This window comes from Pleurodeles waltl, chromosome 7 (assembly GCF_031143425.1).
Source record: "Pleurodeles waltl isolate 20211129_DDA chromosome 7, aPleWal1.hap1.20221129, whole genome shotgun sequence".
In the NCBI taxonomy this organism is placed as follows: domain Eukaryota; kingdom Metazoa; phylum Chordata; class Amphibia; order Caudata; family Salamandridae; genus Pleurodeles; species Pleurodeles waltl.
In genome coordinates this window covers 1,079,989,851-1,080,006,811 of record NC_090446.1, presented here as the reverse complement: position 1 = coordinate 1,080,006,811, position 16,961 = coordinate 1,079,989,851, and the positions used below count along the sequence as shown (strand labels likewise).

General features: G+C 44.6%; 1 protein-coding gene across 5 annotated transcripts in view; it reads right to left on the bottom strand.

Annotated features, from left to right (window-relative positions):
* The window catches only part of TMEM100 (transmembrane protein 100), a 90,262-nt gene extending 73,528 nt beyond the window's left edge, over positions 1-16,734 (bottom strand). For 2 of the 5 annotated variants that reach the window (XM_069200020.1, XM_069200016.1), the window contains exons 1-2: positions 16,659-16,718; positions 13,803-13,902 (exon numbers count right to left, since the gene is read on the bottom strand). The gene's annotated coding sequence lies outside the window, so the exon portion shown is untranslated. Of the gene's footprint in view, positions 1-13,802; positions 13,903-14,015; positions 14,038-16,658 lie in introns of those variants that run through there. The other 3 variants (XM_069200017.1, XM_069200021.1, XM_069200018.1) reach the window with 3 other exon arrangements.
* Positions 16,735-16,961: the final 227 nt, after the last annotated feature.

Sequence of the window (16,961 nt, the reverse complement as noted above, 5' to 3'; positions counted from 1 at the left end):
TATGATTTCTGCATTGGGGAAATTACCAGCATGCACTGCTTAATGTGCTGGCTGTACAGGAGAATGTGGTTTATATGAGCCATGTGATTATTGAACTCCTGCCATTGATACTTTTTGCCAATGAGATGCTAATAATACCTGTTGGACCTGGCCCTTTTTGCGGGGTTGTCCCCAAACCTTTTGCCTTTTTCCTCCTATTATGTCTGATCTGTTTTTGTTGGCTTTAGGACTCTGGACACTTTACCACTGTTAACCAGTGCTAAAGTGCAAGTGCTATCTGTCTAAATTGTATTGGTGATTCGTTTATCCTTGATTGGCATATTTGATTTACTAGTAAGTCCATAGTCTAGTGCATCAGGTATGCCCAAGTCCTGTAAATCAAATGCTACTAGTGGGCCTGCAGCACTAATTGTGTCCCCCATATGAGTAGCCCTGCAAACATGTCTCAGACCTGCCATTGAAGCGCCTGTGTAAACTGCCATTTCAACCTGGTAAGTGAACCCACTTGCCAGGCCCAAACCTTCCCTTTTATTACCTGTAAGTCACCCCTAAGATAGGCCCGAGGCAGCCCCAAGGGCAAGTTACAGCATATTTAAAAGGTAAGACATGTACTGGTGTGTTTTACATGTCCTGTTTTTGAAATACTGCAAATTTCATTTTTCACTATTGCAAGGCCTATCTATTCCATGGGGTTACATGGGAATTGCCTTGAAATATGTTTTAAGAGTAATTTACCATCGGGAGCAGATAGAGACCTGGAGTTTGGAGTCTCCGAACTCACAATTTAAAAAAATACATCTTTTGGTGAATTTAGTTTTTGAATTGTAAATTTGAAAATGTCACTTAGAAAATGGGCATTTTCTTGCCTAACCATTCTGTGCCTCTGCCTGTCTGCTGAATATGCGTCTGGGTCAGGATGAGAGCTGGGCTGTTTGTGCATTCACTCTAGACATTAACACACAAAGGGAGCTGAGGAGTCCTGCATATCCCGATGGCCCATCGACAGGCTGATGGGTCTTCCTGAGCTAGAGTGGTGGGAGGAGATGACACTTGCACCTGAATAGGGCTGTGCCTATCCTCACACAAGTAGTCTCCAACCCCTGGATTGTCTGGGGCCAGGGCAGGGAAAAGCAGGATCTTGTGCATTATAAAGACTTCTCTTTGAAGTTTGCCTACTTCAAAGACAGAAATGGGTACAAGTAGTGGACCTCTGACACCACATAGTTAGAACACTTTTAAACAGAGGACATTCTGCCAGGAAGAAGAGCTGGATGCTGTAGGAGGGACTGCCACTCTGCCTGTTGCTTTGCAGTGCTAGCCAGCACCTTGCTGCTTCTTTCCTGTGAGTGAAAGGACTGGGCATGACTTTCTACATCCTGATTTCTAAGGCTCTCCAAGGGCTTGAACTGAGATTGCCTCCTGTTAAGAAGTATCAGGGCCATCAAAGACTTCACCTGCCAGCACCTGGACTCTCCTGCTGAGAGTCCTGACTTGTCAAGTGGTGCCAAATCTAGTTCCTTGGCTTTTGGAAGTGAGCTCTGATGAAAACAAGATGAAACTAAACACATTGATTCCAGAGTGACTTTGGAACTGGTGTCGATATCTGACTCTGTGCCACTGCCTGCACCGGAGCTGTGGTCCCCACTGAGTGCAGCAACCTGCAACACAGACCCCGATGGCACCACAGCACCTCTGAAGTTCTGTGAGTCATGAGTGCTGCATCATCGAAGATTGTGACCTCTGACTCCGACTCCGCCCCAGCACCTGTGGCCCAATAATATGATTGCAACACCGCAAAGTCGACGCCTTGCATCTGCACCTGCTGGATTCATTGACCCAGCCTTGTCGTAAGTAACTGACGCCTCGCAACAGACAATGCAACACCTCCCCTGCAACCATAAGGAACCGATAAGTCACCTTCCCTGCCTAGTAGTAAGGAACTAATGTCTCACCTCCCCGGTAGTAGTAAGGAACCAACGCCGCACCGGTTCCAGTAATGTCTCGACTCCACTCAACAGCTTTGTTTCCTCATACTTTTCCAAGGAACTATACACAGGGTCCGTAGCCTGCACTCCCTCACGAGTGGCATCAGAATGTTGGAAGCTACTCCGTCAAGATGCTGTGATAGGCCTAGTTAGAGCTATTGTGTTTCTAAGCACTGCACTAAGATTTAATCATTGAAAATTCGTATCTTTACTTGTGCATGTTGAATGTTTGTAATTTTTGTCTTTTTTTAATCAGATAAATATTGCCTATTTTTCTAAACTGGTGTTAAGTACTTTTGTGACATTTTTACTGTGTTACTGTGTGTATGTGTACAAATACTTTACACATTGTTTCTGAAATAAGCCAGATTGCTCATGCTAAGCTACCAATGGTGTCAGCAAGGCTTATGTTAGCTGTGGGACTCCTTTACCCTGACTGAGAGAGGGTCCCTGCTTGGACAGGGTGTAAACCACTACCAACTGGGGAACCTATTTCTAACTTTGAGGGTCAGTGATGAGGATAGGACTTACTTCTATTAATACTTGGCCTACAGTGATTGGTGTACACTACTTCCATATCGCAGAGCATTACAGAACCACATACTGTTTTTTACTTTTTGGGCCCCCTTTTTTTGCTTTCTGGAATTCTTGGGCAACTTCTAAGTTTCATCCACAATCATGTCTCAGTCTGGGGAGCCATCATCAGTTATTGCAGAGTTGATGTTTCAGCAGGAGAGGTTGGAGACCTATACGGTGCCTCAGCTCCAAAAGTTCTGCAAGGAGTTCAGGTGTCCTTTTAAAGGCCTCACTAGAATGGAGGAGCTGGTAAAGGTACTGAGGGCCTGGTTGGCAATGAGAGAGGCTGGTGAGCATGCAGAGGTGGACAGTGTGGATCTTGAGGAACAGAGACTGCCTTGAGATTTTCTGTCACAACAGGGTCTGTCAGTGAGAAAGACACCCTCAGAGGCAGGCTGCAGTGTTTCCTCTCCAAGTCAGTCTCAAGAGGAGCTGGTGAATAGGCAGAAAGCCAGGAAGCTCGGGTTGGAGCTGATAAAGCTCAGGTTGAAGCAGGGGAGAGAAACATTTTTGTAGGAAATGAGACTGGCCCCTGAGGAGAAGAAAGCTCTTTTAGCTCAGGAGCTCAGTCTGATGGAGCTGAAAGCCAGGAAGGATGAGTTCATCTCAGATGGTGGCAGCGAAAGTACCATGTCCAGTACTGAAGGAAAGGTCCACATACCCAGAGACTTGGTTTCTAAGGAGGGAGGTGACATACACCAGTAGGCTCAGGCATATGAGGGAATGCTGGAGGTGTGCAGGGTCACCGAGGTGAATTGGTGAACTAGCACAGGGAGTCAAGTTTCAGGTGGTGGGAGGGACACTCTACTGGCTCTAGAAGGGAGTGACCGGGAGAGGCGTACCCCCATGAAGAAAGTCCTGATTAGGGAGTATGGAGTCACCACAGAGGAGGGTAGGGTAAGTTTGAAGGGCAGTCAGATACTGTCTCACCAGATGGGGATGCTGTGGGGTACTTTTTCAAGGCACTGGATGGTTGGGTGAAGGGTAGGATGGTTAACACGTGAGAGCCTGTACAATTTGATTGTTGGAGATCATATGTTCAGACACAGTTATTCACGGCTACGTCAACACCTGGTGGAGTGGGAGTTCTCTGATCCCAAGGAGCTTGCACTGGAGGCAGGCCTCTGGGTGAGTGCTGGAGTGTCTGGAATGCATTGGGGAGTGATCCCAAAGAGGATGGCTCAGGTTTTCCCCATCACTGTGAGGGGGAGGGGTGCAATGACTCAGATAGGTCCCAGTGTAGTACGGGGGGAGAAGGGTCCCATGTTCTTTCCAAGAGCTGGAGAAGGGGTGGGAGTGGGCAGAGGCCCAGAGTGCCCTATCTTCAGCCCCAGTGCTTCAATTTCACTCAGTGAGGAAACAGAAAGGGGGACATGGTCTGTACCTGGAGACCATCTGCTGACGGGAATTCCATAGAGTCAGGAGAACCTGGGGGCAGCTGCCACAAGAGTCCCACCAGTTCTAGTATCTGGCAGTACCACTTCGCAGAGGGTGGTGCAGAAGTCCAGATGAAGGTGTAAGGGGGGAGGCAGTTGCCTGCTCTGAAGTCAGAGCACCCTGTTAAATGACCCTGGTGATGCCATGTTTGGCCTGGGAGGGCGTGATGCTCTGTCAGATGGACCGGGATCACGAGACCAATGCCAGGCAGACTCTCAAACAACACATGAGGAATGTGTTTCACTTGGGGGTGTAGTTGTACTCCGCAGAAAGTTGTGGCATGCCAGGCACATGCCCAGCCTAAGGGTACAGACCCTGGGTTGGGGGACAAGTTGCAGGTTAGCACCCCTGGACTGGTGGGAGAATTGTGCAGGATGGCTGCCACAGGTGCCCTGACAGTTCTGGAGTGTGGTGGAGGTGCCACTTACAAAAGGAGGGTATGTTGCCCCAGGTAGGGGAACAGGAGGAGAAAGGACTCATCCCTGACTCCTGTCCAGCCTAAGGGTACAGACCCGGGGCTTGAGGACAAGTCTCAGAATACCACTCCTGAACTGATGGGACACAGGGTGCCAGTCACCTGGGGCTACCACCCCCCAACTCTGAGAACCTCAGAGGTTAGAGAGACCTGGAAGGGCTGAGCCCTGGCTCTCATCACTAACGGCTGTCAGTGTCCATGGTGGTTTGCTGTCCTTGTGCACAGAGTTGTCTTTGGGTTGGGGACAGAAGTCACACTCCAAGGTTGGAATGGGCCACACCACTATGTTGGTCATGGTGGTACTGTCTGCTTACAGGGATACATGTGTGAGCAAAGTAAGGTTAGATTATGCACAGATGGGGTCTACAGGTGAGGAGAAGGATTCCCCATGAGCTAGCCGAGTGGGCCCTGAGATTATGGACAGAGGAATCCAACTGCATTTAGAAAGGTGAAGAGCTGGAACGCGCCCCAGCTGTTGAGGGGCAGGGCCCATGTTCTATCACCCTAAGCAGGGAAGTCCATCATGGTATTGATTGGTATATCCTGGCTTTAGGCTGGAATGTAGTTGTATTGGACCTGTCCCTTTTTTCAGGGTTATCGCCAAACCTTTTGCCTTCTTTCTCCTATTTTTCTGACCTGTTTTTGTTAGCTTTAGGACACTGGTCACTTTACCACTTTTAACTTGTGCTAACTTGCATATGCTCTCTGTCTAAACTGTATTGGTGATTGGTTCATCCATGATTGGCATATCTGATTTACTATTAACGCCCTAGTAAAGTGCACCGGATGTGCCCAGGGCCTGTAAATCAAATGATCCTAGTGGGCCTGCAGCACTAATTGTGCCACTCACCTGAGTAGCCCTGCAAACATGTCTCAGACCCACCATTTTAGTGGCTGTGTGTGTAGTTTTAAACTGCCACTTTGACCTGGCAAGCACAACCACTTGCCAGGCCCAAACCGTCACTTTTATTACCTGTAAGTTACCCCTAAGGCAGGCCCAAGGCTACCCCATGGGCAGAGTGCAGTGCATTTAAAAGGTAGGACATGAACTGGTGTGTTTTATATATCCTGATAGTCAAATGCTGCTAATTTTGGTTTTCAGTATTGCAAGGCCTATCTCCCCATAGATAAACATGGTGATTGCCTTTAAATACCTTTTAAGTGTAATTTCCCATTTGGAGCGGATAGAGGTATGAGTTTGGGCTCTCTGAATTCGCAATTAAAAAAATACATCTTTTGGTGAAGTTAGTTTTTGAACTGTAAGTTTGAAAATGTCACTTTTAGAAAGTGGGCATTTCCTTGCCCAACCTTTCTCTGCCTCTGCCTGTCTGCTGAATACATGCCTGGGTCAGGATGGCAATTAGGCTGTTTGTGCATTCACTCTAGACAGTAACAGAAAGGGAGTGGAGGTGTGTCCTGCATATGCTGGTGCATCACTAGGCTGATGCATCTTCCTGAGCTAGAGTGGTGGGAGTAGCTGACACTTGCACCTGAATAGGGCTGTGCCTGCCCTCACACAAAGCAATCTCCAAACCCCTGGAGTGTGTCTGGGGCCAGGGCAGGGAAAGGCAGGATCTTGTGCACCACAAAAACTTCTCTCTGAAGTTTGCCTACTTCAAAGACAGAAATTAGTACAAGTACTGGACCTTTGACACTACATAGTTAGAACACTTCTGAACTGAGGACATTCTGCCAGGAAGAAGACCTGCATGCTGTAGAAGGGACTGCCACTCTACCTGTTGCTTTGCTGTGCTGGCATTCTGCTTTTGTCCTGGGAGTGAAAGGGCTGTACTTGGAGTTCTACATCCTGCTTTCTCAGGTTCTCCAAAGTTCTCCATGGGCTTGAACTGAGCTTCCCTCCTGTTAAGAAGTCTCAGGGCCATCAAAGACTTCACCTGGCAGCACCTGGGCTCTTCTGCTGAGAGTCTTGACTTGCCAAGTAGTGCCAAATCCAGTTTCTTGGCCCTTGGAGGTGAGCACATTGACTCAAGAGTGACTTTGGAAACAGTGCTGCAGTCTAACTCTGCACCGCTGTCTGCACCGGAGCCATGGTCTGAGTGCAACGACCATAACCTGTAACACAGGCCCGAAGCGGCCACAGAGCCTCCAAAGTCCCACCATAGCCTGAGTCCCGAGTGCTACCCCATCAATGCCTGTGACACCCGAGTTCACCAAAGCACCTCTGGCCCTGTGGTGTGATCGCAACACCGCAAAGTCGACACCTTGCAGCTTGACCTGCTGGATTCATCGACCCTGCCTTGTCATAAGGAACCAATGCCTTGCAACCGATGCGGCATCACCTCCCCTGCCTAGCAGTAAGGAACCCATGCCTCACAGACTACAGAGACGCTTCACCTCCCCGACTCTGTGTAACATCTTTGTTTCCTCATTGTTTTCCAAGGTACTGTTCCCGAGGTCTGTGCGACTCTGTGACTGGCCCCCACTCCCTCATGAATGACGTTGGATTGTTGGAAGCGACTCTGTCAAGATGCCGTGGTGGCCCCAGTTGGAGCTACTGTGTTTCTAAACGCTATACTAAGATTTCATCTTTGAAAATTCATATTTTTACTTGTGCATGTTGGATTTTTTTCAGTTTGGTCTTGTTTTACTCAGATAAATATTGGCTACATTTCCAAACTGATGTGGAGTACTTTGTGGTGTTTTCACTGTGTTATAGTGTGTCAAGCTACCAAAGGAATGAGCAGGGGTTCTTTTAGCTGTGTGGCTCCCTTACCCTGATTAGAGTGAGGATCACTGCTGGGGCAGGGTCTAAGCCACTGCCAATTAGAGATCTCATTTCTAACAATACATCTTTTCATTTTTCCTGTTATATGATAACCTCAAAAAATATGGTTGAAAGAAAAGTAAAGGTTAAGGTATATTGTCGTTGGGTAAAACAAAAATGAAGGAAATCTTTAATCCATCTTCCCAGGGATGGGTAGTTCAGACCTGCAGTTCTCAAGTGGAAGAGAGATAAATAAAGCTCCAGATTCCCAATTTCTTTATCTGTTTTTTTACGTAGGTTCTCTTGTTGCCCTTCCTTCTGGTCAACTTCAAAATGCCACTGGAATTGCTAAATTATTGTGTAGAGGTCGTTTGCTCTGGGATCTCAGTTATAAAAAGAATAAACATACAACAGCAGTCATCAAATTATACTGACTGCAAATGATCCCCAAAATCGTTTCAAAGCAGTATATATTTCACACCAAGAGAGGAACATGTTTTTGCCTCATTTCCTTAAATTCAGGTCGAATTTGAAATCACATTGAAAGTCCCAGATGGGCCCGTAATGTTTAACCTGGGAGGCCGCCATGTTCCCTTTCAGAGACCCTGCAGGAACATCGACGTCAATGCAGCTTTCTGGCATTTCATAAACTACTCAAAACACATTTGTTTCCTTAATCATGTCCAGACCCGCTCTGTTTCTTTCTGCTTGTAGCATTTGGATACGCTAACAGGATGTCAGTGCTAAGTAATAGATGTTGATTATGCAACATCCCAGTAGCCTAAAACATTTTCAACTGTTGCATGTTAAAATAAACTTGCTCTTCTGCTGTACATAGTTCTTACAAAGAGGAACAGGAGAAGATTTTCAACATAAATGTTCCTGCTGCGAAACATATGTATGAACATAATATTTTTAAAGGGTGCATTGTGAGAAGTAAGATATGTGCAACTTAAAAGGGATTTTAGAATATCTTGGATAGCGGAATGAGAATGCAATTGTTCAACGTACCTCCAGTAGGTACGATACATGCAAGATTTTCCAGATAACTACTGACTGGTATGCAGCCTTTATTTATCCTGTGGTCATTACCCCATTGGACGTTACACAACATGCCTTTATCACTCAGGTAAATACCACGTAGGCTTTTTGGTACTTCACAACACGGGACATAATTATTATGTCATTTACAAATAAGGGATTTGAGAATTATGGGATTGGTGAGTGTTCAAGGTTCTAGAGGTTGTAAAGAGTTTTGGGGGGGTTTATGAGTGGATAAGTGTACAGGATAGAAAGGGTTTTAAAGGGATTTATTAGGATTTTGGCATGCTTACGTGTACAGGGAATGACGGTTTTTGTATGTTTCAGGAATGGGTAGGGGTATAGGGTATTAGGAGCTTCACGGGTTTTGGGATTTTAGGGATGGGTAAAGGTATGGGGTAGTATCTTTTTTAGGGATAAGTGATGGGTGAAGTAGGGGTAGTAAGGGTTTTAAGATTTGTTAAGGTGTAGAGATGGGTAAGCATAAGGGATAGTAAGAGGTAAATGTAAAGGCAATAGGTAGCGGAGAGAGAAAATATCTAAATGTGTATATGTATTTTAAAAATATATATATTTAAATATACATAGATGTGTGTGTAATGTGTGTTATTTCAAATAACTATAACTCACAGCCTAAGGTAACTATAACTTGCACCCCCGCCAAGCATAGTTTTTTCTTCAATAATTTGACTGCCAATGTTTCAATGGTATTTTATCGGTGTACTAAAAGTTGCCATGAGTGTTGTAGTATCTGGGGTAATTAGCACTGCATGGCAAGGATGTGTGCTATAGTTACTTTAGGCTGCAAGTTCTAGTTACTTGAAATAACTCTAACTAAACTGCTGAATTTCTCTGGTTTTGTGAGAGTAAATTTAGCCTGCGGCAGGCCCTGTGGCCAAACCCCTTTCACCCCCTATAACCACCCATCCCTACGCCAAGCAAGGCACAATAGGAGTTGGCTGCACGGCCTGGCCATCATCCTGGAAAAAGGGGGAAAGACATGCATATTACTAAGGTAGACGGTGCAGAGCCAAGCAGCTGCAGCTTACAGGTGCTATTATTATTAATATATGTACTATTCACAATTTAAAAGGAGAACCATTTTATGTAGAGGAGAGGGATCGCAAGGCCCCCCAGCTGATCTTGGCCTCAGGGACCCCCATTCCCTGGGGCCCACCACTACTCAATAGGGGAGGGGGCTGTGTAGCCCCCCAGCCGATTTCAGCCCCAGGCCCCCCCATCTTCCAGGGCCCACCTCTATTAAATGGGGGTGAGGGGCTGTGTGGCCCCCCCCTCGCGGGCTGATATTGGCCCTGGGGACCTCATCGCCCAGGGCCCAGCCTTAATTGAATGGAGGAGGGGTCCCACACAGCCCCAGGGACCCCGCCCCTTGGGGACCGTCCATCTGTCCTGGGTGTTTCCAGGGCACCCAGTGTGCTATGGGACTGCGGGGGGAGCTTCAAGGCCACCGCGGTCCCAGCCGGCTCCCCACCTCCTGCGTGAGCCGGCATTCCATTGGCACACAGGGTGCTGCTAAACATGCAGCACTCTATCTGCCAAAAAAATTGTTTCATCTCTTTCCCTGCCGGCATATCTGTGGACATGGAAAGAGATTAAACCTCTGCTTCCAGCAAGAAACAGCACTGACAGCTCTTGCAAACTGGAAGCAGAGTGTTTGCACTGACTTGGCGGGAGCTGTCAAAGCCCCTTCCAAGTCAGAGCAAACAGCTATGTCCCACGGGTGGAGGCCTCCAGGGCCATTGTTGGCTGTTCGAGGGGGCCACACCGCCCCCCTCCAACATTTGTTAGCCCCGTGGAGGTGGTGTCCCCTAGGGTCTGGGGTCTGCAACGGACCCCCTATCTTATTTTATTTCAGCCCCAGGGAGGTGGTGGTACCCAGGGCTGCTGGAGGCCCCACAGCCCCCGCTTATTTTGAAACAATTGCCCCAGAAATGTGGCTGTCCCCAGGGCAGTGGGGTGGCCTTGCAGCCCATGCATATAATACAATATTATCCCCGGGGAGGTGCGGTTCGCCAGGGCCCAGGAGGGTCCACCCGACCCTCCTACTGTGATTAAAAGTTTTTGCCCCAGAGAGGTGGTGGTCTCGGAACACAGGGAATGCACGGCCCCCCTGCAGCCAGTCAGATCTTTGCACAAGATTTGGAGTATTTGCAAAGCCTTTGGGCCTCTAGATTTCTATTTCTTTTAATATCTCAAAAACTGCTGAACTGATTTACACCAAATAACAAAAAGGCTTTTTTCTGGACCAAAAGCTACCTTTCTGGCTAATTTGGTATAACTCTATTCTGCAGTTCCAGCTGTAGTCGTGTTCAAAATCCCTATGGAAATAATGATGGAATAAGCACTTTTTTTTAACTCCCCCTCCCCTTTTTCTTGGCTCCCTGCTTTACGGATTACCCCGAAACTTACCATGCACAACAAGATTCTTGGGAACACTTTTTTGGAACAATGTAATGAAGATTTATCAAACGGTGCCAAAAATATAGGCAAGTCAACAAACGCTTTTTCAATGAAACATGGTCCGAACTATAACTACCTGCTCGCAACAAGGATGTTGCAAGTCATAGAAGACTTTCAGTATCATATAGAGGAACAATGCCAAAGTTCAAGATCCTTTATAAGGTTATGGAACTCCATCCAAGGTGACTTGCAATATATTTATCATGTACAGGAGGTGGTACTTCATCTCTTGTAATACATGGTCACACCATCACTTTTCCCATAAACCACTTAAATTTTTGTAAACATGAACAATAAAAACAGAATTTCTAATACAAAAGTAAACATGTCATAAAAGCTGGTAGATATTTGATGCAAGAATATATTAGACTCAGTTTAATAAAAATCAGTTTTTTTGGATTAAAAAAGGTGTAGCAGCACGGAATGTGTGAAAACATTCAGGAAGAACAGGGCGGAAGTCAGGGGGTACATGCAGGCAGACAGCATCTACCCACTCTTTTGAGAGGGTGCCAAGAAATTGGACGCACAGAAATATGTTGAACTTGTCTCAGTGTAATTTCCAGACACCAGGATACATTCAGCAGTGTCTGCATGTTGTCTGCTTTCATTCAGGGTAGCAACTTTCAGGCGAGGGGGATTTGTTATTGTAAATTCCACTTGAGCCCAAAACAGAGGTCTATGTTAAGGGGTTATCAGGCTTCTTTATGTTGGAGTATCCTGGCTGGGAGCTATCCGGAGTCACATATATAATGCAGGGGAAACAAAGGCACACAAAGTATCACTTAACAAATACTTGAGATGCATGGTTTTGTCCCTGTAAATGTGATATGCATGCACTGTAAGAATGCCAGATGTGTTGGTCTGCCTCAGTAACACTTTAAATACCACTATTTTGTTTTATTTTATAGCGCTATGCATCTCAAGCCAGGGTGTCAGAGTGCTGTACATCACACCTAGCCATTATACATTGACAATAAATCATGTGTGGGTAAATTAATGTACATAATGTACAGGATGTGTTACATACGACAATGGGGGCTACAAGGTGTAGGAGTCACAAATATTTCATAGTTCACTGTACTATATTAGGGTTACAATGCATGAACTGCAACTAACAAAAGGATCTCTGTGTTAAAAGCTGTAATCTACTTACCCATCTACATAACATAAAAATCTGTCATTAATCTGCATGTTACTTGGAAGAGACATATTAACCCTCTATGCTACTTTAATTCAAAACTGGGACTAGAGAGAACACAGATTTCTTCAGTGAATCTGTCAGCCTCGAGAGTTATCTTACAATTATTATAATTACTTGAGATTGACTGGGCACACGTATCTATTCAGCAGGTGCCCTAACCCCATAGATATTTTAAAATGCAGACTTTGCAACCAGTAAAGCAGAGCAAATGTACTGCCATATTTCTCCTTTATAGACCAATTTGTTGGTGGCAGAGCTTAAAGAAAAAAAATGTATAAGTCGAGGCCCACGTTTGCATTGTGGTTGATCCACGTTTTTTGGCACAAACCAGAAGCAAAATCACACTTGTTAATTATTGTAACTCGCTCAAAATTAGTCATGATAAACCTGCTTAACATATGTGTGAGGTTTTAAGATCTGACGTCACTTTTTGTGATGTGATTCCTGTGAGGTCATGGGTTTTGATGCCATTTCTTGTGATGTTGTGTGCAATGTCATGCACAGTGATGTCAAACCCCATGATGTCACTGGCATACTGTCTAACGTGGTTAGTGCCTCCACTTTCTTTTTTAAGTTTTATGTTGCCATAAATATCTACTTTCTGCTTGTCTCTTTACAGATAGAAAAACAGAGCAGAAAAAAGCAACATTTTTCATTCTTTAAAAGTCTGCTTTAATTATGCTCCATGATCTTACCTCCCTACCCAACCGGATGCAGGTTCTAGTAGCAGGTATTATAACTCCAGAACTCAATTGTAATAAGTTATTACAGTTGAGTTATGATTTTTTGTTAAATTGTAAAATACCTTCTCCGACAGCCAAGTACATTATGGGGGTTTTAGGGTATTTTTCATGCCCAAATTGTACCCTTACTAGTTGTAAGTGCAGGTGGGCAAATTGAGTGTGAAAACCTACTGGTAAGGTTTCATTATAACCTTTCCTCTCCTAAACGCACTCGTATTCCCGCTCATACTCTTAAATGTACAACTGCAAAAAAGATGTAATACTTACAGAAATTATGAAATATGTGAACAATTGACACAATTTTATGTGATCTTCGTAGTTGAAAATGTAACTGCAAAGCTTTTCAACTAGTTCTGAAATTATTACACTTTATGAAGCACCGCTACGTTTCTAATGCACGTTTTGCACCGGTTACTATTCTCTTTCATGTGGTGCACTTTCTTGGTTGCTGCATTGCAGAAAAACGCTTTCGTGATGACGTTCGGAGCCATGCGGATCTTTCTAAAAATACAAAATGTCCCGCTGAAGTAATGGTGCAATTGAAGTTCAGAAGAAATGACGAGGACTTGCCAGTAATTTGCAACAATATAATTTGAAAGCCCCCGTGGTCAGGAAGAGTTCTGAGCTGGAGCTGTCAAGGTCTAAGATGAACAGAAGAAATAATAACGATGGTATTTTCAATACATGTGCTACATATTTCTTGGACCACAGGATTGTTGCCACCAGTATTCTTTTATTTTACTCAGCATGTTATTTGCGTGTAGTCTAAGATGTGCTCTCAGTAAACAAGAGTTTAATTCTATGGTTAGCTGTTCCTCTAAAAAAGAGGAAGTAACACGCACATTCAATATGTGTACAAATCAAAAATGAAAATTTGTTGACTGACTGACAGTACTCGATCCAGGACTTCGAATCTTTTTTAAAAAAACTCAAATTAAACAAACACTTAAATTTTTTCGGGAGTAATGTAATTCATGACAGGTTTGCATAAAAACGCATTTTGGACACGGTGCTCATGGTTCATGGGTTTAGGCATGCTCAAACACATGAAAACATAACCCCAGCCTATGAGCACGGTCCTTCCATATTCTCAAACATTCTGAAGAATACCCCTTTGTGATAACTGTGCAGTATTTACCATGGATGTCCAAAGTCCATTTCAGCACAGTCGGCTTCGTGTGATGTGCAGTCAGGAATGGGCCATCATGCCGCAAAGTTCACCCTGGAAGCCTTCGTTTCTACAGGAAAGAAAACAAAAGGTAAAAAGTAACCCTGGGTGGTCGTGGCAAGGATAAGTCCTTCTGAAACGCACACCACATACAAAACAAATTGTGTAAAGAATTCAGCTCACTAAGGTTTCATTTTGCAAACATCGCTTTTCTCTGAAGTGAATCCAGATGCGAGGTAAATTAGAGAGGGAAATACCCCTCCCTGAACCCTCTTACTTTGCCTGGCAATATTTCTTTTCTGTTTCCCGTCCCGGGCGCATTTTTTTGTCATCTGAGATCTTGTACCCATGGTGATTTGGGGGAGTATGCTCCAAACCAGGGTTAACCTCAAGTTAACGGGAGCAGTTTGTTTTGACTGCAACCGCGAAAGGCTGGTAGGTTCATTAGCGCTCGGCCAGGAATCCAAGGGTGTAAACAGCTCAGTGGCTGCCTCAGCGCGAGGCAGGAGGCAAGGCAGACCCTGGAAACTGCTGCTTCTGACGACAGCATCTGCTAAACCCCAGCCACGTCCGCTAACACTAACAGCGCGCATAGTTGGGCGTCTAGTTTCACGCAATAGCAGTTCAGTGAACAGCTCTTAGCTGTGTTTGGGACGTACACATTCGCATTCTGCAGAGACTTTTGGCTCCGATTGCTAAACAATGTTTAGAATGTACAAAATGCACATTTTGTCCTAATGTCCTCGTGAATATGGATCTCTAATAGAGAAAACTGGTTCAAGGAAAATATTATATGTTCTAAAGTTAATTTTCTACACCAACACTTTTCTCGTTTCTCTACTAAGCTGTCTTTCGTTGGTTCTACAGCCCATATCCGTCAACTGTGTAAGGAAGCAAACATATCCATGTATGTTTTATGGACTGAATCAATGCAATAAATTAATTTATGAATACGTTTTCAGATTAGTGCATGTAAAACATTTAAATAAAACTTTCTTCCAATTTGTAACATTCCAGTGCAAAAAATGTTAAAAGCAAACTATCTCTCATCACATAGTTAACAAAATTGATGATCAGGACCCGACGTTACGATTTCAGGTATTATGTTCGATATATTCTGCAATCGGTGGTCTTTGGACAGGGTCCTGGGGGTACCATGTTACTCTGCATATCTCAATTTCTTGGTTCAGAATTGTTGCACAAGCAATGCCAGTTTAAATGTCGTGCACTAGGTCCCTGGTACTTTTGAACACATAATTGAGAGATATATGTGTATTTATTCAAATATCAGCTTCTGCAACCAGCTGGAGATAATTCAATATGCAGAAGGAATTTAATATCACCAATAATTCATATTCATTCTAGAAAATGTGGTTGACCTTTTCTCCGCTAGGGAAAAGGCTCACTCTCTATGAATCACCAACGAGGATGACTGAGGTCAAGCAATCTCATTTTCTGAGCACAGTATACTTAAAACAGGACGTGCCACTGAGTGCGGTGCACGATCAGTGATTGACAGCGAGTTTCTCAGTAATTACCGAGAATCACAGACATTTGTGTACTGATAGACATAGAACTAACAGGACAAGGGATACGATGCAGGAGTGTTTCTTAACAAGACAAGCTAGACTCGGATACATGGAACAACTCTTGCAAACGTGACTGCCTTCTATACAGCTTCCTTCGGGACCTCTTCTCTAACACTACTCCCCATCACTTACTCTACCCAAAAGTAAATTGCACGATCTTCACAGTCAAACCCTAACTACATATACACCCCGTCTCCGAAGACCTAACGGTATTATCGGCTGTTCATACATTTGTTGTTCCCCACGTAGCTAGGTTGTTCTCATATGCCATTTTATCCCATTTTGCCACCCCCTGCTTAGACTCGTCTCATGCTAGACGAAAAATAAATAAATTAATTAATGACAGTGGAAACTTGCATTAGGAGATTCAAAGAAAATAGCAATATTTGCCATTGGAAAATATCAAGAGTAATTAGTTTCTCTAGGAACCAGCAGAAGCGATTTCAGCCCAAGGTGAGGACGGCAAATCTATACAATGCCAGGAGATGACAGTTAACCTTACGCATCCAAGGCGGAGTGTGGGGGTATGTTGTATACTTTGTGCGCGCGTGTGTCGATAGGGAGAAGAAGGACGTGATACCGAACGTCAAACATCGCCAGAGGTTGAAACCCTACATTATATATAGAAATAAAAAACTTAATAAACAAACAATAGGGTCAAATAAAAATTGTTTAAAATCATCTCCTCAAGATCCACTGCCGACGCCTCTCGTGCTGAAACGGCAGTGGTGCTGCAGCTGTTAACTATCAAGAATCAGCACAGAGGACACGGGAGTGCCCATAGGTGCCCATCAGACCAATGCGGGCAGACAATTGACAGCTACATGCTCGTAAAACGGTAAAAACGTGTTTTTATCGCTAACCTTTTTGTCACGTAATTGAAGAAATGAACTGCACCTCCAGAGTGAAACTTCAGAGCAGAGCACACCAAAAACTATTCCTCTAAGTAATCTTCCAGGCAGTGTCACTCTAAAGCTACCTTCTCACGGCAAGAAAAAAAAAAAAACTTTGTTTCCCGTTTACTGTTTATGATTTCCTTGAAAAAATATCAAACTATAAGCGACCGCTCACCAAAAAATCTACGTTTCTATTTTAAAACAGCTGCCCTTCCCTTTTTCTACTAGTAATCTTCAAATATACTCCCTATGATCTGAACGGAAAGGGATAGCTTGCTATGACTCTCCCACTGCGCCGGCAGACGGACAGTTTAGGACCGCAGCCTACTTGTTCGGCTTACCCCAGGCTTCCCCCGGCGCTCCAATTCAGCCAGCTCCACGCTTACCTTTCTGAGGCCAGATGGGAACTGAAGCAGACACTTGCTTAGCAGGAACATGTGAGAAGCTGCAAATCACGCTGCCAGGGACCGTCTACAAAGTGCGATGCGTGACTTGAGACTCTAGGCACCGGAGGAAAATGTGTTGAATGGCTACAACTTGTGTAATTTAAATTACCTCACCATATTTAACTGGATCTACTCTTTCATTAACGTATCGTTTTTTTCTTTCTTTATAAATGATACAATCTTTATGTCAAGCATAAA